The following is a 22996-nucleotide window of genomic DNA, read 5'->3' on the forward strand; positions in this document are numbered from 1 at the left end:
GCAACCTGCGTCCGTCCCGCCGCCGCCCCCGCCCGCCCGCCCGAAATTCCACCCTTGGCTAAATCCCTTAGCTAAATGACCATAAAAAAACCCAGGGACAAACGGCTTTCAGTGACACCGATGTAACTGCTCCAAATCAGAGGAGCTAGTTCAGATTCACACCAGTGTCTGAGGACAAAAAGTCAAGTTGAAAGGACTCCTGCGCTTTGATACGCGAGAACTGGCTCTTCCCTGCAGAGGAAGGCGTGGCTAGAGCACGAGACCTTCACGTGACCGAGAGAGGCGCGAGCAAAGGAGCCAATCAAAGAGAGGCGTCTGAAAGCAGCCAATCAGAGCCTCGCCGGGACATATAAAAGGAGCTGCAGCAGAGGTGAGCGCTATTTGCCGGTGGGGACTCCGAAGGTGAGGCTGCCGTCTGTGATGAGACTTGAGCGCTGCCGTTTTCGTTCCGCTGCTTCGTGAGTATTCCCCTCCCGTTGGGCCTGGAGTCTCCCCTTCGGCTGGGACCCTGCCCTGCATCCCTCACCCGCTCGGCCTAAAAACCCGTGCGCCTGGGGCCTGACTCTGCCTTGGGTGCCGTCCCACATGGGGGCGGCCGGGCCCGCGGCGTCCGGCCGCTTTTCCCCGGGGGCTGCGGGGCGGCCGGGCCCGCGGCGTCCGGCCGCTTTTCCCCGGGGGCTGCGGGGCGGCCGGGCCCGCGGCGTCCGGCCGCTTTTCCCCGGGGGCTGCGGGGCGGCCGGGCCCGCGGCGTCGGGCCGCTTTTCCCCGGGGGCTGCGGGGCGGCCGGGCCCGCGGCGTCGGGCCGCTTTTCCCCGGGGGCTGCGGGGCGGCCGGGCCCGCGGCGTCGGGCCGCTTTTCCCCGGGGGCTGCGGGGCGGCCGGGCCCGCGGCGTCGGGCCGCTTTTCCCCGGGGGCTGCGGGGCGGCCGGGCCCGCGGCGTCGGGCCGCCTTTCCCCGGGGGCTGCGGGGCGGCCGGGCCCGCGGCGTCGGGCCGCCTTTCCCCGGGGGCTGCGGGGCGGCCGGGCCCGCGGCGTCGGGCCGCCTTTCCCCGGGGGCTGCGGGGCGGCCGGGCCCGCGGCGTCGGGCCGCCTTTCCCCGGGGGCTGCGGGGCGGCCGGGCCCGCGGCGTCGGGCCGCCTTTCCCCGGGGGCTGCGGGGCGGCCGGGCCCGCGGCGTCGGGCCGCCTTTCCCCGGGGGCTGCGGGGCGGCCGGGCCCGCGGCGTCGGGCCGCCTTTCCCCGGGGGCTGCGGGGCGGCCGGGCCCGCGGCGTCGGGCCGCCTTTCCCCGGGGGCTGCGGGGCGGCCGGGCCCGCGGCGTCGGGCCGCCTTTCCCCGGGGGCTGCGGGGCGGCCGGGCCCGCGGCGTCGGGCCGCCTTTCCCCGGGGGCTGCGGGGCGGCCGGGCCCGCGGCGTCGGGCTGCTTTTCCCCGGGGGCTGCGGGGCCTCCTGAGCGCAAGGGTCGGAGGTGAGGGCGGATCCTATGTACGTTGCTCTTCACGGTACTGCTCTCTCTCTCTCTCTCCCCTCAGGGTGCTAGGTCCGGCGCTCATTGACTGGCGGGAGTGGAGCGGGGACTTTGCAACTGTACTACATTACAGCTAGGAAGCTCTGGACTTTAGTTTAAGGGGTGGTTGCTGTGCTTAGGGGGCACTAGGAGCAGCAACGTGCACTACGGGAGACTTCCCCTCTTTCGCTCTGTGCTGACTATTAACCAGGGTGGCCACCTCTTTTTTCCTCCTTCCTGCCCCACAATATCACTCTCTGCCTCTGTCTAGTGTGTGTTAGGCAACCTAACATTTTCTCCTTGACTCTCTGCTTGCTGACCTGTGCCTGGTATATTAGAAGTGTATGTCTCTCCTCATCCTCTCGCCTTTATCTCTATGCCTCATCTGTTGTATTCAGGAGACTTTGTTCAGTTTAGCTGCCGCTTCCTGCCTATGGAAGCTCTCCTGTCCCTTTGTGCAATCTACCTGCTCCTCCTTCTCCCTTCCGCTCTTGGCTCTCTTCCACCCTAGTGCCCTGTGAAAACTATAACAGCTCTTTTTCCCCCCTTTCACCTCTGCTGGCTTCGTTTCCCCATTAGCTTTATAAGTGCCCCTTTGTCTTCAGTCATTTGCCCCTACTGCCCATTGTGTAGCAAAGCCTTCCATTTCTCCATCTGGTGCCCCTAAAGCCTGTTCCTCGGGATAGCCACCCTTCCTCCCACTCCTGCCTCGGGGGGCGTCCATGAGGCGCATTACCGTCCTTTTCTCCACTTTCCTTTCAGCTGTACTTAGTCCTGGTGTTGAGGTAGTTTGAGCCCCTGTCTCCTCTCAGTTTTTAATGGCCCTTGTGGGCTATAGTTGCCTCTGCTCCCCTTTCACTGTCTGCTGTCCTTCCTGCCCTTTTTGCAAGAGAGCTGCCCCTTTCTTGCCCCCCCGTAGCGGCTATGAAATAAGGGCGTCCTTTTCCCGCTTGTTCTTCATTATTGAGCCTATCCTCCCTCGGTCCCCTTTCATCCTCTGCGTGCCCTGGTGGGCGTTAAAATGTGGGTTTTGCCTCCTTCTCGCCTCCTCAGTCCGCTGCCCCTACAGCCCGTTGACTCTGAGGAGGGGACAGGGCAGCTTTACTGCATAACGACGCCCCCTATGGCGTGGAGAGGGTAAACGGGGGTGAGGGGCGGGTCTCTGCACAGTGGACACTAGGAGCGGTAATGTAGTAGGAGGGCTCTTTGCCCTCTTGAACTCTCTGCTGCCCCTAGCGTCCATTAGCTTGTAAAGGGGGGGGAAACGGGACAATGGGCCTCACCCCCTGTGCTGTCCCCTAGTGGCCGTTGGGAGGTATAACATGTCTTCCTTCCCTCTTTTGCCCTGAGTGAGGGTTGGTTATGGAGGCTAGGCCGCCCCTGTTTTCTGCCCTGAGTTGTGCCTCTTAGCCTTTCGATCTGCCTTTCCCGCCTTTTGACCCTCTTGCCCCTTTCCTCGACCTTTCCCTGTTGTCCTAGTGCCCGTTGTACTTGAACTGCCTTCTTTTTCCCCTTCTCCCTCTCTGCTCCCCATTGTGCGTGTTACGGCCACCCTCCTCAATTTGCTCCCTCTATTGCTGTTGTGTGGTATACAAGTGCTTTTGCTCGGAGCTGACTATTAACCGGGGTGGCCTACTCTTTTTTCCTCCTCCCCGCCCCGCTATTTCACACTCTGCCTCTGCCTAGTGCGTGTTAGGCAACCTAACCTTTTCTCCTTGACTGTCTGCTCTCCTGTGCCTCTTACGTTAGAAATGTGTCTCTCTCCTCCTCCCCCCCCTTTACCTCTATGCCTCATCTGTTGTATCCAGGAGACCTTGTTCAGTTTAGCTGCCGCTTCCTCCCTATAGAAGCTCTCCTTCCCCTTTGTGTGCTTTGTGCAATCTACCTGCTCCTCCTTCTCCCTTCCGCTCTTGGCTCTCTTCCACCCTAGTGCCCTGTGTAAACAATAACAGCTCTCTTCCCCCCTTTCACCTCTGCTGTGTTCGTTTCCCCATTAGCTTTATAAGTGCCCCTTTGTCTTCAGTCATTTGCCCCTACTGCCCATTGTGTAGTAAAGCCTTCCATTTTGCCATCTGGTGCCCCTAAAGCCTGTTCCTCAGGATAGCCACCCTTCCTTCCACTCCTGCCTCGGGGGCGTCCATGAGGCGCATAACCGTCCTTTTCTCCACTTTGCTTTCAGCTGTACTTAGTCGTGGTGTTGAGGTAGTTGGAGCCCCTGTCTCCTCTCAGTTTTTAATGGCCCTTGTGGGCTATAGTTGCCTCTGCTCCCCTTTCACTGTCTGCTGTCCTTCCTGCCCTTTTTGCAAGAGAGCTGCCCCTTTCTTGCCCCCGGTAGCGGCTATGAAATAAGGGCGTCCTTTTCCCGCTTGTTCTTCATTATTGAGCCTATCCTCCCTCGGTCCCCTTTCATCCTCTGCGTGCCCTGGTGGGCGTTAAAATGTGGGTTTTGCCTCCTTCTCGCCTCCTCAGTCCGCTGCCCCTACAGCCCGTTGACTCTGAGGAGGGGACAGGGCAGCTTTACTGCATAAGGACGCCCCCTATGGCGTGGAGAGGGTAAACGGGGGTGAGGGGCGGGTCCCTGCACAGTGACACTAGAAGGGGTAATGTAGTAAGGAGGGCTCTTTGCCCTCTTGAGCACTCTGCTGCCCCTAGCGTCCATTAGGTTGTAAAAGGAGGGCGTGGGGGGAAGGAACAATGGCCCTCAGCCCCTGTGCTGCCCCCTAGTGGCCGTTGGGAGGTAGAACATGTCTTCCCTCCCTCTTTTGCCATTTGTGAGGGTTGGTTATGGAGGCTAGGCGCCCCTGTTTTCTGCCCTGAGTTGTGCCTCTTAGCCTTTCGATCTGCCTTTCCCGCCTTTTGGCCCTCTTCTCCCTTTCCTCCTCCTCTCCCTGTTGTCCTAGTGCCCGTTGTACTTGGACTGCTTTCGTTCCCCTTCTCTCCTCCCCATTGTGCGTTACCTCCCCCTTCCTCAGTCTACCTGTAGTGTTGTTTTGTGGTATAGAAGTATCTACGCTCTGTGCTGGCTATTAACCGGGGTGGCCGCCTTTCCCTCTCTCCCACCATTTCACTCTCCATCTGCCTACTGCATGTTAGGTAATCTAGGCCTCCTCTCCTGTGCTTCAAAAGTTACGTGTGTCTTCTTCTCCTCCTCCCCCCCCCCCCCTTTCTATGCCTCCTCTGTTGTGTTCAGGAGACTTGGTTTAGTTCAGCCACCACTTTATTCCTGCTTTGAATTCTCTGCTGCCTCTCGTATTGCTTAGACTGTATAAGCGGTCCACCTCCGTCTCCTGCTGCTTCCCCCCAGTGGCCAATGTGAAGAATAGCCTTCTGGGGCTCTGCTCCCCATTGTGTCGGTTATGCAGGATAGGCACGCTTGTTCCTTCCCCTTCTTTTCTGCCCTCAGTGGTGCTCTTTAAGCTTTTTCTACCATCTTAGCCCAAGTGCTTATTGCGCAGTGTAGCTGACGCTTTTAATTTTACCGCTTGTGCCTAGTGTAATTGTGCTTAGTGTCCCCTTGCCCATATACCTTATAGCAGTGGTCTCCAACCTTTTTACACCCGAGATCGCTTTTTAAATCTCCAAACAGGCGAAGATCTACCAGCCTGCCCCTTCCTTGAAGCCCCGCCCTCTCTATTCCCCTCCTGTCCATCACTTGCTATCCCCAGCCCTTACTTACAGACTCTGATAAACAGTTTATTTTTAAATTATGCGATGTTTAAAATTAAAATCATGTGTTTATAGTTATGAAATAAATGTTTTTTATTCATGCTATTTAAATCTAAAATGAAGCATTTATAATTATACATTTTGTGGGGACAGAGTTCTGCGGCGGGGGGCAGGGAAGAGGACAGGGTTCTGCAGCAGGGGACAGAGTGCCAGTGGGGAAAGGTTTCTGCAGCTGGGGACAGGGTGTCAGTGGGGACAGGAATAGAGACAGATTTCTGTAGCTGGGAACAGGGGAGTGGGAACAGAATTCTGTGGCTGGGGAGCGGGGTGCCAGTGGAGGCAGAGAGTCCCCTGCTTCTGCCTCCTCTCAGGATTCCACCCCAGAGGGAAAGCAGCGTGTGCCTGCCCCGGGGCTGAACTCCTCTCTTCTCCCCCCCCCCGCCCGCCCGTGCAGGGAAACCCAGTGCGTGCCTGCCCCGGGGCTGACTCACCCCTCCTGTGTGGTGCAGGGAGCCAATGCTCCCTCCCGCAGTACACCCGGCAGAGCAGCTAGCGCTACTTCGGGAATCGCTGGAAGTGGTGCTAAGCTGCAGGACTTCTGTCCATCCCCGGGAAGCCTACACTACCTCCATTTTCACTTTAGGTAGGTAGTGGGGCTTCTCGGGGGTGGGAGGGAAATGGGGGCGGGGCGGACAGGATGCCTCGCTATCGACTGGTCGTGGCCTCACGATTGACCAGTCGATCACGATCGACCTGTTGGTGACCACAGCCTTATAGTGATTTTGTCTGTTTTAAGCTAGTTTTTTTCCTTCATCAGACTTCCTCTAATTGGTCAACATGATGCCTGATGATGGAATTGGCACACAAGCGCTGTGGATGAGAACAAAAGAATTACGGTAAGGCTTCCCTTTCCCTAGTGTTACCATTCCTTCCATGTGTGCTCTTTAGCAGGTATAAATGCCCCTTGAACATGAAAGCATCTGCTACCTATAGCTTCTGTGGCTGACAATATACGCACCCTTTCCTCTCCTTTGATTCTCTTACCCTATTTTCCATTGTGGAATATAACGGCTTCTTTCCCATTATGTGTTTTTGTTGGTCCTCACGCTCTTCCTCAGTGTAGCTGCCGCTTATTTGATTGACGGTCCTCTGCTGTTTGCTCCCCTTAGGAAGAATAAAGATCCCTTACCCACTTTTCTCTTGAAACCTCCTAGTCCCCATTACTTGTACTCAGATTTGCTACCCTTTCCCTCCTTTTCTCTCCCTGGTGTGTTCCGTATTCAATGTTAGGCAGATGATCCTTTCCCTCTCGGCTAATCCCTCATACCCCTCAATGGAGCCAATACCCCCTTCTCACCTTCTATACTTTGATCTGAGCTAGGGCGCATACCTTCCATTTAGATTCCCGCTATGACCTTTTAGGCCATTGAACTCACCCATAAATCCCTCCTGGGTCCTCGCCTGTCGGGCGCTTGCTTGCCTGTTTGGCTCGTCGCGGCTGTCTGTATTGCCCTTTCTTCAGCATGGCCTCCCCTAATTCCCCTGGGACCTTCTGCCTCCTGCAGTGGGTTTTACGCAGTAGAGCTGCCCTTTTTCCTCCCCTCAGTGTCAACGGGCAGTAGGGGCCGCGGACTGGGAGGGGGGGGGGAAAGGGCAGCTCTACTGCACGAGACCCAGTGTGGGATAGAGAAGGCGAAAGGGGAGTTTAGGGGCCAGGTGTGCTGCCTGACGGGGCAATAGAGGCGGCGGCAGTGTCCCATATTGCCTGACGGCCACTAGGCGCAGCAGTCTAGAGAGGGAGCCGCTTGGCGCCCCTTCGTCCCTTTTCTTGTCCCAGTCCCCTTTTGGGCTTCCCCACGCCCCTGTCCTCTGCTGCTCCGAGTGCCCGTTACGCCGTACAGGCTCCCCTTTGCCCGCTTCCCGTCTCGGCTCCAAGCTGGTGTTCCTTGGGCGGGGCCCGGGCCTCCTCTTGGCTGCCCTGCATCCATGCTCCTCCTAAGGGGTTGCTGTACGGTGTCGGTGCCCTTCCCTCTCCTGAGTCTCCTTAATGCTTCCTCCTTTCATACGGTAGAGCTGCCCCTTAGACGCTCTCTCCCTCTTCAGCACTGCTGCCTCGTTTTCCCCTGTGTGCATTATAGCTGCCCGAGTGGGCCTTGGTCTCTAGTGCCCCTTGTACAGGTGTGGGCCGTTTGGTCGCCCTCTGCTGCCCCTCTCCTGCTCTCCTCCCGCTATGGCCCTTTAGGCCCTGGACCTCACCCGTCCCTCCTCGAGCCTCGGCTCTCCCTAGCGTCTTGAGGCCGAGGAAGTGTCCTCCGCTGAGCCCTGGTGACCGTTCTGCAGTTTAGCCTCCCCCCTCTTTGTCCTATTGCGCGCCTCCCTCCCCCGGGCCGGTGCCCGTGATGCGGGTCGGACGCTTGCTTGCCCGTTTGGCTCGTCCCGGCTGTCTGTATTGCCCTTTCTTCAGCATGGCCTCCCCTAATTCCCCTAGGACCTTCTGCCTCGTGCAGTGGGTTTTACGCGGTAGAGCTGCCCTTTTCCCCCCCTCAGTGTCAACGGGCAGTAGGGGCCGCGGACTGGGAGAGGGGGGGGGAAAAAGGGCAGCTCTACTGCACGAGACCCAGTGTGGGATAGAGAAGGCGAAAGGGGAGTTTAGGGGCCAGGTGTGCTGCCTGACGGGGCAATAGAGGCGGCGGCAGTGTCCCATATTGCCTGACGGCCACTAGGCGCAGCAGTTTAGAGAGGGAGCCGCTTGGCGCCCCTTCGTCCCTGTTCTTGTCCCAGTCCCCTTTTGGGCTTCCCCACGCCCCTGTCCTCTGCTGCTCCGAGTGCCCGTTACGCCGTACAGGCTCCCCTTTGCCCGCTTCCCGTCTCGGCTCCAAGCTGGTGTTCCTTGGGCGGGGCCCGGGCCTCCTCTTGGCTGCCCTGCATCCATGCTCCTCCTAAGGGGTTGCTGTATGGTGTCGGTGCCCTTCCCTCTCCTGAGTCTCCTTAATGCTTCCTCCTTTCATACGGTAGAGCTGCCCCTTAGACGCGCTCTCCCTCTTCAGCACTGCTGCCTCGTTTTCCCCTGTGTGCATTATAGCTGCCCGAGTGGGCCTTGGTCTCTAGTGCCCCTTGTACAGGTGTGGGCCGTTTGGTCGCCGTCTGCTGCCCCTCTCCTGCTCTCCTCCCGCTATGGCCCTTTAGGCCGTTGACCTCACTCGTCCATCCCTCCTGGGTCCTCGCCTGTCCCCCCGCTGTTTGGGAGGCGATCCGCCGGGCCTCTCTGGCCCTTCCCCCCGCCCACTCCTGCCGCGCCCTAGTGGCCATTCTAAGGTATAGCGCTCCCCCTTCTCCTAGTCTCCTCCTAGTCAAGGTGCCTTTTGGTAACTGGGTTTGGTTCTTTAAAGGATTTGAAACTACAGACAGAGGAATACGCTTTTTAGGGTCAAACAAAGACTTTTTTATTTTTTCTATTTAAATCAATTTACTATTCTTGATTTTTTTTAAGACAATATAATATACAAAGAAAAAGTAAAAAAAAATAGTACAGTTAAAAAAAGCAAGAAATAAAAACTTCTCTTCCAGAGATGCCCTCCTGATTTACTTTTAAACAATTTATGGAGTTAACAAATATATAATATTTATGTTAAGAAAGATAGAAGCATTGCTTAGGTTCAGGAGATATTCTTTTGTTTGTTTTTTCTGTCTTTGTGTTTTTCGTTGGAACTCACCACTGGTGTTCGTTCTTTTTTGGAGTTTATTTGTTCCCCTTTCGGAGCTTATGTACGGCAGCGAGATTCAGCGCCGGGGAGGGAGCTTTGGTTGATCAGACTTAGGATTTTGGATTCGCAACCCGTCCACTCTTGGTCTGTTTCAGCTAACTTTATATATCTTGTTTGGGTATTTTGGTACTCCTCCACTCGCTTGACAATTGCTGACATTAGATTTTTGTTGTCTTATTCTGGTTTTACAAAAACTTTCGTCTGCTCCTTTTGGGGTAATTAGCACTTTTGTTGCATACCTCTGTCTGAGTTATTTACTTCTTTAAAAGCGGCGGGGTTATTGTTGGTCATCTAATCAAATTTTGTTTTCATTTTTATCTCCTGTATCTCAGAATGCTGACTTGCTTTGACACTTACAATTAAACTAGTGCTCATTTGACATATTCTGGGTAGGCTTTAACACATCCTTTTGAGTCAAATGAGACACTTTAATTACAATAACTTTATTTCCCTCTGTGCTTGTGGATTTGCTATTTGCTCGTTTTCTATTTGTTTTATTTTCATAAATTTTATAGTTTGTTTTTGGGAAAAATTTTTACACATATAGAATATTCTTATTACAATTATTAATATTATTATTGTACAAATAATCTAAAACTCTTTTTTGATATCAACATGGATAAAAAGTTTTAAACACTTGCTTTTTGTCGTCTTGTACTTTTTATACTTAATTGTTTTATCTAAATTATGTAATACGTTTACTATTGTTATGGGTGATTCGTTTACGTGTTTTACAGTTTGATTCTTGATTGCTAGCTTAATACATTTTCTAACTTTTAACAAAATGTTCTAATTTCGTTTCTTTACGTCTAGATTTATAACTTCTATTTTTTGTAAGTTTAGTTTTTGTATTGTGAAATGCTCTACTGGTAATATTACTTGGGTGTCTTGGAAAGTTTGTTTTGTTATGGCTTTCATTTCTTTTGTTAAAAATCGGATCTACGACACTATATTTTGTTCAGTAGTCTTATTGCTTTTTTTAGTGCAGTTGTAACTCATTTGTGTTAAGTTTTATAGTTTGTTTACATTACGAAAAGGTACGGTGACATTCATTTTAACTGGTATAACATAACATTTATTATGCATTATTTTTTTGCTTAACAATTGCTAAATTGAGTCACTACAGTGACAAACAATTAAATGGGTTTGGTTAGAGCTTATGTATTCTTTACATTTATTTGGTAACTAATTAATTTTACTCGTTAATGTGGACACAACTTTTTGTCTATTAAACAATGCTGGTTTACACATCTTGAACTTTTCTGAACTATTACATTAATGCTTAGGTGTAGAAACTATTCTTTTTCTTTATACTTCACTTGTTTCTTTATATCTTTCTTGTTGGTATAATTATTGCTTCTTATCTTATATTAATTCTATGGGATGTTATTTCATGACTGATTTGTGCTGTATCTGGTATTTTGACGAATGGTGCTTTTTTACTTATCCCTCTCTCATCTTTCTTAATTTTTTGCAATAATTTTTTTCTAAAACTACTACTACTACTACTACTGTACAAACTTATGCAATTTAGATTATTTAAATACATAGATATATTGTTACTTTATTCTTGTTTTATCGGCATTTGTATTAGATATGTTTACAGCTGTATTTACTTAATGTAATAATTTTGCCGTTTCAGCTTTTTCATGGTGACTATTATTTTTCTACTTAATGAATTAATTGCTAACAAATCTGGTTTTACATCCTCCTCCCATTGCTTTAATAATTTTTTTGGTTGCTTATATATCTTCTTTTCTTTTTTCGTGACTTTCATGTTGTGCAATTTATACTATGTTCTATTCTTTCTTTCTTTTTTATATGCTGGTTGCAATCTTATTATTACTCTTCCTGTTTTTGTTGGTTGTAAATTTGAGGGGGGTATTACAACTGTTAATGTTGGAAGGGTTGCATTACTATCTGATGTAGCTAAGGCTGTGGTTCCAGATAGTGGAATTGTTAACAAATGTGGTTTGGATCTATGGGTTGTGTGTTTCTGTTGGGTTGCTAATATTAAGCTATACGCCATATAATGGTGTTATGCTAAAGCTAAATAAACTTTGGTTTGGGGCTTGTATGCTTATCATTGTATGGGGGGGAGAGGGGGGAGTGTGCGCTTTCATATGATTTGTTTACTTAATTGTTCATGTTAGCTTTAATACTATACAAGCGGGACATATTCTAACTGGTATCATTTTGTTGAATTATAACTAGAGTTTGATTTACAGGCAGTCCCCGGGTTACGTACAAGATGGGGACTGTAGGTTTGTTCTTAAGTTGAATTTGTATGTAAGTCGGAACTGGTACATACTGTAGGGGGAAACTCTAGCCAAACATTTCTCCAGAGCTCAGTTTTATTCTCCCACACCTCACTTCCCTCAGTCCTTTATTCTCAAGCTGAGGTGTCTGCTGAGAAAAGCCGCTCCGCGTCTCCCTGGTCCGCTGGGGGGAAGCAGCGAGTGCGGGGTTGCCTCACCCCGTTTGTAAGTAGGGATCCGATGTAAGTCGGATCCATGTAACCCGGGGACTGCCTGTACTTCTTCTTTCCTAGTGGGGGTGGTATAGTTTATTTTACACACTTGCCACTGGGCTGGTTTGTTAGCTAATTTAGTTTGGGTGGTGGTGGTGTTTTTGACTTGGGTCTAGTTTTGTTGTAATGGATCATACTTACTATTTAAGCTGGTCTATCTTGCACTGTTAACGTGATTTTTAGTGATGATGAACAACTTGTAATATATAATCTTGTGGAACTGTTAATTTCATTCTTTACTACTTAGCTAATTATGGTGTGCTAATCTTTTTCTTGTTTTTGTTGTGATTACATAGGTGAATGGTAACTTTTTTGGTCTTTCTAATGCTACTCTTTTCTCTTTATTTTTCGTTGGCTATACAATCTATATTTTTTCTCTTTGCTTTATAGGAGGGCTTTTTTTAGTTTGGTTGCTGCTTGGGTTTTATATCTGGCTGTCGGCTTGTATGTTCATTTACATTTAATAAAACTGTATCTAATACTAGGTGTTAACCTTTAAAGGTGCTATTTTTAGTTGCTGTTTTAAGGTATCAGTTTTCTTTTCTGCTACTTTGTTGGATTGAGGATGGTATGGGAAATTTAAATGCTATGTTATGCCTTTTTCTATGGACTATTCTTCTAATTTTTTACTTCTAAATGGTGGGCTTCTATCTGATTGTATTATTTGTGGGCGTCTTTAAGCTGCTATTATTTTTTCTAAGGCTTTTAGTATGTGTTTTGCTTTTGGTTTTTTAAAAAGGAATTACTATAGTACTCTGATTTCTTAACTCTACCACAACTACTCGCTTTGGGTATTGTTTAGCACTCGGTAATGGTCTTATTATAAATCTGTTTGCTAATGGTTTCCTGGTTTATGATATTCTGGGTTATATGCTTTATTAGGCATATTTTAGCTGATTTATACGTTTAGTATTGTGACAAATTTTACAGGCTTTTATGTATTTTTTCATGTTCTTTTATTTTAATTCTTGATTCTCTTCCTGTATATTGCTTTATCTATTCTCTTTCTTTTTGTGTCTTCAAAGTGGCTTGTGTATTCATGTAAGTATTTTATGAATGGATTTACTTCTTCTTTTTCTTTGTTTTTTTCTACTAACACTTTAAATTCTTGCAATTCTTTATCTAGTTGTTTGTGGTTAGTGTTGTATCTTTCTTTATGGCTAGGGATATGTTTTACTGATGTACCACTTACGTGATTTCTGATGATGGTCTATATTTCTCTCCACCCTGCATGTGTTTCAATGTCTGTGTTCTTTTTTAACAGTCTTTTTATACCATACATACTATCTATGCTTAATTTTTATGGTGACTTTCTTGTGTATGTTGTAATCTTATTCTAACTTTTTCTACTTCTGCTTCTTTTCTTTTAACACAATAAAGAACTTGTTTTCACATTTGGTACAGTAATATCTTGCTTTTGTTTTTCCCCCTTTCATGCTTTTATCTGTTAATATCTAGGGTGTTTCTGTTATTCTTGGTGTAGCTTTTGGGGCTTTAGGGCATTACATTTTTTCTTAGTTTAACATTTGACTAACTAGCTCGCTATAATACAGTTTTTCTTAAGTATTTGTCTGGCTTTCAAAGTTTGGTGGTATTATTTTTATGGTAAGCTATGCTAAAGCTGACACTTTTGGAGTGTGTAAAGTAAGACTTACACTTGTCATTAAAAAAGTACTTATCTTTTATTTTATTAAACTTATAATAGTTTTCTATATTCACTATAATGTTTTGGGGGTTTGTTAAATTGCAAAATCAATTTATCTACTTTTTCTTGTTTTTCTCTTTGTGTTACCCACTCTTCATTCTAGTTAATTTGTAATTCTCTTGGGGGTTTCTTAGGGTCTTACTTTTTTAATAGAGTGGGGTGTTACAAATTTTGGTTTAATTCTATTAAGGCTGCTTGGGCTTTTTCATTGTAGATAATTAAATCTTTCTTTCTTTCTTTTTAATAATTTCAATAAGGGTTTTATTTTATGTCTTAACTGTTGAATACTTGCTTCATTATAATTTACTATGCTTAAAACTTCTTGTAGCTGTTTGTGGGTTTTCGGAGGGTTATTTAACTACTTACTTACACCATTGGGGTAAGTTGTACTTATTGTTTTATTTTCTATCACTTGAATTCTTAGAAGGGAGTATTTACTTTGGGCTATAGTTACTTTTCTTTCGTTTATTTGCTATCTTTGAGTGGTTAAGTGTTCTATAGCTTCTTGTGTCTTGTCTCTTCTTAAAAGGTCATCTACATAGTATACTATTCGGGGATCTTGTTCTTAACTTTGTTGACTAAGGGTATACTTTATGGCATCTGTTGCTAATGTGCTGGTGAATTTTTATAACCTTGGGGGTAATGCGTTCCACCTATAGTATTTTCTTCTAATTGAAAAATTTAAGGTTCTTTTTTATAGGTATACTATAAAACATATCGTTTAAATCTATTAGTGCTCTTTATTTTAATTCTTCTTTTTCTTTTAAATATTGTTCTATAGTTGGTTTGTTTTAGGGGGGGGTGGTGGTAAAGGCAACTGGTTGTATTGCTTCATTTATTTTTCTATAATCTCTTTTCTCTTTTTTTCTTTTTTTTTTTTGGTATTCTTTATGCTGGACTTTTATATTGGGTGTGTAATACTTGTTTAATTTATTAGTAACTCTTTTAATGACTGATTAATGGGTTCTTTTCTTTCTGCTTTTGTTGGTATACTATTCACCTTTTGTGACATGTAATTTTTCATTGGATATTTGTATTGATAATACTGTTTTTAAATTCTGTCGTATTGTTGGATTCTGTATTATTATATTTATGCTTAGTATATTCTTTTCTTTTAGTACTACTGTGGTTTTTGTTACATTCTGTTTTTGTTTTACTTTTATTACTTCTGGTTGATACATTTTATCTTCATTTAGTCTTGACGTTCATATTTTACGTTTTCTTTTTTAATGTGGTACTTTTGCTTCATTTATTATGGTTATTTGGGCTTTTGTATCTAATAACTATTTAAATTGTTCATAATTCTTGGTGTTCTAATTTAATACTTCAGCACTTATATAAATTCTATTATCTTTTTTTCTTGGATTGTTTCGGGGCTTCTGCTACTCGTTTTTTGATTTAGAGAATTTTTGTCTATTCCTGCTATCTTTTTTTTTTCTATTGCTGCTTGTTTCTGTTCTTGGGGCGTTATCTTTTTAAAATCTGGTTTACTGTATCTATTTCTTAACAGAAAACTAAATATGGCTTTTTCTTCTGTGTTTGGGTCTTTCCCCTTCTTCGGGGTTTGGAAATTTTCGCACGTTTTACGCGTGTCTCTCGGGGGATCGTATGTTGGTGCTGAGGTATGTTTGCGTACTACTTTTAAATCATTTATAGTTTCTAATATTCCCCAAACACTAGTCTTTGTTAGGGCTGTTGGCTACAATTTTAGGCTTTGGTTTCTTTCGTTCTCTTCTACTCTTTGCTATACTGTTTGTGGTGTTACTTTGTCTTCTTGTTATCAGACCTGGATCTTGTATATATTTAAATTGGTGAGGATCAGCTCTCTGTGCTGCTGTTAACTGTTTTTGGCTTTTTTCAACTAGTGCTAAAGTACACGGACCCCTTTAGTTGGATCTCATTTGTCGGCAGTTAAATATTTTCTTTTCTTTTTTTTAGCATATTTTATAAGGTCTTCTAGTACTTGTTAGTTGTTTGACTTGGCAATTTTAATATTTCTGGGCTACTTCTATTTCGGTACGGATCTGTCGCGTATCGGCTGTTCTTTCTAATATGTTTTGCAGTTTTTTCTAATTTGTTTCTTTAGATGGGGTTTTTTGTGTTACGTCTGGTAATAGTATTTTGCAATCTTTTAACTTTTATTTTGCTAGATCATTATTAGCTATTAAACATCTTAACTTTGAACATGTTACATGTAGGGTTATAGGTATGATTTTTTTCCCCTATTGCTAGAAGTGCTCTTATTTTGAGCATGTTTTTCTTCCCTTTCATCTTTATTACGATAGAACTAGTGGTTGAGAGGTTTTATACCTTCTGTTTTGTTTAACTTATCAAAAGGGCATCTTCTGCTCTTGTCAAATCCTGTTCGTGACGCCATTTTGGTAACTGGGTTTGGTTCTTTAAAGGATTTGAAACTACAGACAGAGGAATACTTTTTTTTTTTTTAGGGTCAAACAGATTTTTTCTATTTACTTTATAATTAATTTTCTATTGAAATCAATTTACTATTTTTGATTTTTTAAGGCCATATAATATACAAAGAAAGTAGAAAAATAGTACAGTTAAAAAAAAAAAAAAAACCCCAAGAAATACTAACTTCTCTTACAGATATACACTCCTGATTTACTTTTAAACAATTTATGGAGTTAACAAATATATAATCTTTATGTTAAGAAAGATAGAAGCTTTGCTTAGATTCAGGAGATATTCTTTTCTTTGTTTTTTCTTTCCTTAGATTTTTTGTTGCAACTTACGACTGGTGTTCGTTCTTTTTTTAGAGTTTATTTGTTCCCCTTTCGGAGCTTATGTACGGCAGCGAGATTCAGCGCCAAAGAGGGAGCTTTAGTTGATTAAATTTAGTTTTTTAGATTCGCAACCCGTCCACTCTTAGTCTGTTTCAGCTAACTTGTTTTAGTATTTTTAGTACTCCTCCACTCGCTTGACAATTGCTGACATTAGATTTTTGTTGTCTTATTCTGCTTTTACAAAAACTTTCGTCTGCTCCTTTTGAGGTAATTAGCACATTTGTTGCATACTGCTGTCTGAGTTACTTACTCGTTTAAAAGCGGCGGGGTTATTGTTGGTCATCTAATCAAATTTTGTTTTCATTTTTATCTCCTGTATCTCACAATGCTGCCTCTCTTTGACAGTTACAATTAAACTAGTGCTCATTTGACATATTCCAAGTAAGCTTCAACACATCCTTTTCACAGTAGGCAAAAGAGACGGCCCTTTTCTCTTTGACACGCTTCTTCTGTCTGCAGTGCCCGCGAGCTCCTAGAGCTGCCCTGTCCCTGCTTTTCAGCGTCTGTGTCCACCAGGGCAGCATAGCACGCACTCCTTTTAGTCCTTTTCTGCCCCGGGTGCCCCTTCGCACTCTCTCCTTCCGCTCTGGCCCCAAGTGCCCAGCATATAGGTGGGCCTCTTTGCCCCCTTAGCCGCACAAACACCTCCTCTCCTCCCGCTATGGCCTTTTAGGCCCTGGACCTCACCCGTCCCTCCTTGAGCCTCGGCTCTCCCTAGCGTCTTGTGAGGCCGAGGAAGTGTCCTCTGCTGAGCCCTGGTGACCATTCCGCAGTTTGGCCTCCCCTTTTTCCTATTGCGCCCCCCCCCCCCCTCCGGGGCCGGTACCCGTGATGCGGGTCGGGCGCTTGCTTGCCCGCTCGGCTCGTCCCGGCTGTCTGTATTGCCCCCTTCTTCAGCGTGGCCGCCCCTAATTCCCCTGGGACCTTCTGCCTCCTGCAGTGGCCTTTACGCGGTAGAGCTGCCCTTTTTCCCCTCCTCAGAGTCAACGGGCAGTAGGGGCCGCGGACTGGGAGGGGGGGGGGAAAGGGCAGCTCTACTGCACGAGACCCAGTGTGGGATAGAGAAGGCGAAAGGGGAGTTTAGGGGCCAGGTGTGCTGCATGACGGGGCAATAGAGGCGGCGGCGGCGGCAGTGTCCGTGTTGCCTGACGGCCACTAGGGAGCCGCTTGGCGCCCTCTAGTCCCTTTTCTGGACCCAGTCCCCTTTTGGCTTCCCCATGCCCCTGTCCTCTGCTGCTCCGAGTGCCCGTTACGCCGTACAGGCTCCCCTTTGCCCGCTTCCCTTCTCGGCTCCAAGCTGCTGTTCCTTGGGCGTGGCCCGGGCCTCCTCTTGGCTGCCCTGCATCCATGCTCCTCCTAAGGGGTGCTGTACGGTGTCGGTGCCCTTCCCTCTCCTGAGTCTCCTTAATGCTTCCTCCTTTCATACGGTAGGGCTGCCCCTTAGACACTCTCTCCCTCTTCAGTACTGCTGCCTGGCTTTCCCCTCAGGCCCTGTGTGCATTATAGCTGCCCGCGTGGGCCTTGCCTGTCGCCTTGGCCCCTAGTGCCCGTTGTACAGGTGTGGCCGTTGGGTTGCCCTCTGCTGCCCCTTAGGCTGGGCAGCGGCCCCTTTCCTGCTCTCCTCCCGCTATGGCCCTTTAGACCGTTGACCTCACCCGTCCATCCCTCCTGGCTCCTCGCCTGTCCCCGCTGTTTGGGAGGCGAACCACCGGGCCTCGCTGGCCCTTCCCCCCCACTCGCTTCTGCCGCGCCCTAGTGGCCATTCTAAGGTATAGCGCCCCCCTTCTCCCGTGTCCCCTTTCCCCCAGTTGCCACCAGGGCAGGATAGCACGCACTCCTTTTAGTACTTTTCTTACCTAGGTGCCCGTTCCCTCTCTCCTTCCACTCTGGCCCCTAGTGCCCGGCATAGAGGTCTGCTTAGTAGGCAGCAGGGTAGCACCATCATGCCATTTTTGAAGGGTTTTTTTTTTTTTGGTCTCTCGTGCTCTTTTCCCCTGTACTTTTCTTCCTTCCTTTTCTCCCTACTCTAATGGGTCATGATAGTGTGTCAGGTGCCCTTCCTTCTCCTCAGTCTCCTAAGGGTTAAGTTCTTAGCACATGTTTTCAGCCCAGTGCCCCATTACTAGATTTTAAAGGGAGCAGCCAGATAACTGCTGCGTCCACAGGGGGTTGTGTACGTAGGAGCCGATGTGAGGTGTGAAATGAAAGCTTATGTTCTAATGATTCTGTGTGTGTGGTTCATGTACTTTTATGATGTCTATATGTTGAATTATGGATATGGACTTTGTGCTGATACTGGCCTGAAGTGCCTTTTTATAGGGACGGATGTCCAGTCAATGACTCTGGTAATTAGCAATGGCTCTCAAGGTGCCCAATACACACTTGCAGAATGTGTCTGGGACCGTCAAGCCAGCCAATATCATAGCTTGTGACATGAGACTAAGGGATAGGTCACTTGGCCATGTCACCTGCTCCAGCTTGGAAGATACCAGGGGAGAATATAAAACGCCATGAGGTGGACTGCATCTTGCCTTCAAATCTGCTACTGATTCCAGATGCAGCCTTGCCAGGAACAGCGAGACTGGAAGACTTGTTGGCCCATCCTGACATAGGATGTAAACCAGAGACTTTTAAGATAGCAGTTTGTGACATGTCTGCCTGGAGCCTGCATTGAGAATTTGGTGATTCAATGCATGTAATGTATTCTCCTTAACAACCTTACTCTCGTGCTTTTCTTTCTTTTATTAATAAACCTTTAGGTTTTAGATTCTGAAGGATTGGCTCAGCGTGATCTTGTGGGTAAGATCCGAAGTATAAACTGACCGGGGATTTGTGGATGGTTCTTTGGGACTGGAAAGACCTGTTTGGGGTAGGTGAGATTTGGTTCTATCACCCCCTCACCTGTGTGCAGACTTGGGGCTGATTGTGGCGCACGGAGAGTTGGGGTGTCAGAGGGGTTTTGCTCTTGAGGTTTCCTGCTGTGGTTGGATTGGCAGCTGAAGTGCTCTGCCTGACTGGTATATGACCTGTTTGCAAATAGTCTCCAGTCTGGGGCTGTAATGAGCCGCCCTGGGTTTTGAGCAATTCGCCCTCAGTGGATGCCCTCAGCAGTGCCCAGACCCGGCCTGGTCCATCACGCCCATTGAGTATTTTAGGAACCGCTTTATCCTCTGCAGTCTAGTCCCAAATGTGACCGTTTGCATTCCGTAATAGGTCTTAAGTAATGTTGCCATTGGCTTTTGCTTGTTGCCTGAGGAGGAGACAAAGGCCGTATGTTCCTTCAGAATACCCAGTGTAACACGTGAAAGCAAGGCCAGTTTTTTAAGTCTGTCTTCATATAGGTACTGTTGTATAGATTTTCTGCCTTGTTGTTTGTCTGCACTCTTTCTAGTTTGTGATCGTCTTCAATGAAACGTAGTTCCAGAAACTGGATGCCATATTGAAATGGACGCCTGATTGCTGAGGACTGGAATAGAAGAATTATGGTAAGTCTCCCACTATTCACTGCGTACGTCTTCTGCCATTAGTGCTTTTTAGGAGATATAGCTGCCCCCTTCTGCTACTCCCGGTTCCCCGATAAAAGATATAACCTCCTCTTTTCCCTATTGATTGTAATGTGTCCTAATGCCAACAGGAGCTGGAGCTGTCCCCCTACTCCTTGTGCCCGTTTTTGAATATGGCCTCTCCCTCTCTCTTTTCATTGTGGGATCCTTCCTCTTCAGTAGGAAGCCTTGCCATCTAACATTTCGCTGTTGGTTCTGTTTCCACATACACACACACACACACACACACAGCTGTTCTGGACTTAGCATCTTGACTCACAAAGGTACTTAGACACAAACTCAGGAGTTGAAGTGTGAATCTGAATTCAGGTGTCTAAATTCCAGTTTTACTCTGCCACTGAACCTTATAGGCACCTAAGTTGACTTGGCGCCTGAGCTTTCAGAGTAGATGTTCCCCGCAAGCCTATCTTTCTGATTCCTCACAGATGATAGATCACCTCACTAGCACTCCAGATGCCTATTGCCCATCAAAACCCCAATGGAAAACAGGAGTTCACCTGCCAATTGCACATGTGGGGGCCCATCTGAAAAGTTGGTTCCTAGGCCGTTTTGCATTCATAATCTGGGCAGCGAAGACTGTATCACCATCGGCTTTACAAGCCAGGGGTCAGTGCTCTCCCCAAACTGAGAGTTTAAGGTTCAGTTCTCCCCTTTGCCTGGTTCTCAGGCTAGTGTCATTCTGAGGCGGTGTCTACACTAAAATTAAGTTCAATGGCTGTGGACATACCCAGTCACTGTGTCGGTGCAGTACATCCTCACTAGCAGTGCTAGCATTGATGCAGAGCGCAGTGCACCGTGTGACAAAGGACATTTGTCCCAGGTTTTGTCACCGTGCCTGTGACCTGCACAGCACAGGCAGATACATGACCCTGGTCGCCCTGGCAACCACAATCCAAGGGCCCTCACCAGCCTTGTTAATGTTAGTGAGTGTGATATGTTCTTACTGTTTTCCTTTAATCCTAGATAATGGGCCCAGGACCCAAGGATCATCACGCCAGCTTGAGGCGGCATCGTCCTCCTGTATACGCATCATAACTTTTTTAGACAAAAGTTGCCATTGAATTGTCTGGCTTTTTTTGTTTGGTTTACTTAGCTTGTTAGGAATAACTACCTGTATTACTGATAAGAAGTTTAATTGGCGATGGGCGGAGTTGCTGTGTAACCTTCATAGTAGATTGGCTTATGTGCTCATTTGGTCTTGCTGCTAGAACCTATGGAATTGCTTGCCCTCCGTCCGCCGCGCCCCTCCTCCCCGATATAATGTATTGTAATGTTTTGCTTAACCAGTGTGTTCCAGCTTAACCCCTGGTTCTCGCTCGACCAGTGCTGTGTGTAATAAATCCTCCGACTTGTTTTCACCACATCCAGAGTGTTGAGACCTTATTCCTAACAAGTAGCTACATCTACTTGAGCTGTGCCGGAAAGGTGCCCTCGAGCCCAGATCCCACACTCCTGCACCCTCCTTCCTGCCCAGACTCCATATGTACACTCCAACTCCTGCCCAGACCCTCCACACTCCTGCAACGGTCCCTATTTCCAGACTCTGCAGCCCCATCCCGCTCCTGCACCCTTCTTCCTGCCCATAACCCTGCACCACCACACTCTAGCACCCTCTCACGCCCAGACCCCACACCTTCTCCCCCCCCCCCCCCCAGCCTGCTCCTGAACCCTCTCTCCTGCCCGCATTCTATGTTCCTGGCTCGCGCCCCCTCCCCCCCGCCAGACCTTGCTCTGGCAGCACACGGAGCCCCCCTCATTTTTGATCCCATCTTAGACACTAGCAGGGCCCCACAACTTCCACTAGCCCCAGCCTAAGGCAGACTTTTGAAAAACATGGTCAAAAAGTATTGCTTGTTTGCCATTGATATCGGGGTGGGAGTAAACTGCATCATGAGAGGTCTAAGGCAGGTTCCAATAACCCCTGTGACAATGTGCAAGTCTCATAAGGTTTTGCAAGTCTTTCCTACAATTGCTTGCAGCTAGGGTGTGTGGCTGGCTGGGGGGGGGGGGGGAGAAGAAGTCATGTTCCCACCAAGATTTTTCCATCCCTGAGCAGAGTGAGTTTTGTCTTGTGTGCCAATATTGAGGTCACATGTGCTTGTTCAGACCTGTGCCACCCTCCTCATTAATGTATATCTTAGTATATATTTTAAATTGTTATATAAGCAGGAATACTCCAACAAGGGATAGTTAAAAATGGGGGGGGGGGGGGAGAGGGGGCTAAAGTTGTTGAGCAAGAAAAAGGACACCAAGAGTTAAATTAAAAAAAAAAATATTAAAAAAGTATGGCCCCTTTAAGAAATGCTTTTGAGGCTTTTTGGCCCTAACAGGTTGCTTGTCTTCCTGTGCTGGGACAGGACAGCTCCCCTGTGGAACCAGGTAAGCCCCTGGGGTTTTTGTCTCCTGGCCAGAAAATACCAGACACTTTAGGTATTTTAAAATACCTAAGTCCGGTGTTGTCTGATTTTTTTGCCAGACGGGTGAAAATACCAGGTGGTCAGGTTCAATACCAGACACCTGGCAACCCTACACCATTTCGCCAACACCACCCCCATCTGAGCCCTGCCGCCATCCTGACCTTGCTCCTCTGCCCAGCAGCTTCCTGCTATGGGCTCCTGTGTGGGATACACTTGCCTTCTCCGTTGGAGCTTTCCCAGCGGCGTGGGGTCCATGCGGCCTGACCTGTGTGCAGCTAGGCAGCCACCATGGGGCTCTGGCACCAGCTCCAGCCTTGGAGAAGTGCTGAAGCTGGGGCAGGGCCGCATGATGGGAAACTGCCCTGTATGCCAAGTCCGGAGCTCAGGTGGTGGCTTGGCTGTTCCTGGGGCTGCAGTGTTGTTTTTAGCAGTTCAAATTAATCAGGATGCTATAGTTCCTGTCTCCTGGCCCCGCTTAAAGCCGCAGGCACCCTGACTAAGCCTTGTGGCAGGAAGCAATACAGCCTAATAGACACACAGGGGTGCAAGGGTGTTGAGGCTGTCATGTTACTGGATTTTAAGGGGATCAGACAGGTCACTGCTGCATCCATGGGGGGGGGGGGGGAGACGGACGGGACGGGACGTGTTTGCCCCCAAAGCCTGTACAAAGGGGGCCCAATGAGGTGTCAAATTAAAGTTTATGTTCTATTAATTCTGTATGTTCATTTACTTGTATGATATCTGTATGTGGAATTTTAAATATGTATTCTGTGCTTCTACTGGAAGATTGTCTGAGACAGATCAAAGGCCCAGGAAAGTTCAGTCAGTAACCATGCTAATTAGCAAGGCTCTCAGAGAGGCCAATACACGCGTGAAGAATGTGTCTGGGACCTGCAAACCAGCCAATAGCATGACTGCTGACTTGGAACACAAGGATAGGTCACTGAGCCATGTGACCTGCTCCAGCTTTGAAGACACCAGGGATGGATATAAAAGGCACGCTCCATCTTCCCTTGAATTCCGCCCCGATCTCCGATGCAGCCTTGT

At 47.6% G+C, this 22996-nt stretch overlaps 1 long non-coding RNA gene across 1 annotated transcript; it reads left to right on the forward strand.

Moving 5' to 3' along the window:
* The first annotated feature begins 396 nt into the window (after positions 1 to 396).
* LOC149524705 (uncharacterized) lies at positions 397 to 20895 on the forward strand. Its single transcript, XR_016349206.1, has 5 exons — positions 397 to 458; positions 5984 to 6062; positions 18729 to 18838; positions 19361 to 19454; positions 20496 to 20895. It is a non-coding gene; the product is annotated as an uncharacterized LOC149524705 (long non-coding RNA).
* The last annotated feature ends 2101 nt before the right edge of the window (positions 20896 to 22996 follow it).

Source organism: Pelodiscus sinensis, chromosome 3 (assembly GCF_052426305.1).
Source record: "Pelodiscus sinensis isolate ZL-2025 chromosome 3, ASM5242630v1, whole genome shotgun sequence".
Taxonomy (NCBI): Eukaryota; Metazoa; Chordata; order Testudines; family Trionychidae; genus Pelodiscus; species Pelodiscus sinensis.